Raw genomic sequence first — 294 nt, 5'->3', positions numbered from 1 at the left:
TCGTTAAAGTGCCCGTTTATGTCAGGTAACCTGCGCACCCCGCAGTGCTGAGTGAGGACGTTCAGCTACACTGGGCGGCCGTGCCCTGCGCGGAGGACTGTGATGCCTTTAATGCCACTCTGAGGAGACTTGTTACCCCCGGCGGGGTTGTTATGACGAGGCGCTCTTCCTGGAGTCCTTGGCCTTGCAGTGGGAAGGTTCCCGTGACGTTTTACTTGCGTGGTTTCTGTATGTGATTTGGGACTCGGAGGAGATTTGGAAGCAGAAAAACTCTTTTCCGCATGAAATGCGACC

This window comes from Sceloporus occidentalis, unplaced genomic scaffold (assembly GCF_023333645.1).
Source record: "Sceloporus occidentalis isolate IW3139 unplaced genomic scaffold, rSceOcc1.0.p SCAF_410, whole genome shotgun sequence".
Classification (NCBI taxonomy): domain Eukaryota; kingdom Metazoa; phylum Chordata; class Lepidosauria; order Squamata; family Phrynosomatidae; genus Sceloporus; species Sceloporus occidentalis.
Note: the sequence above shows the minus strand (reverse complement) of the source record.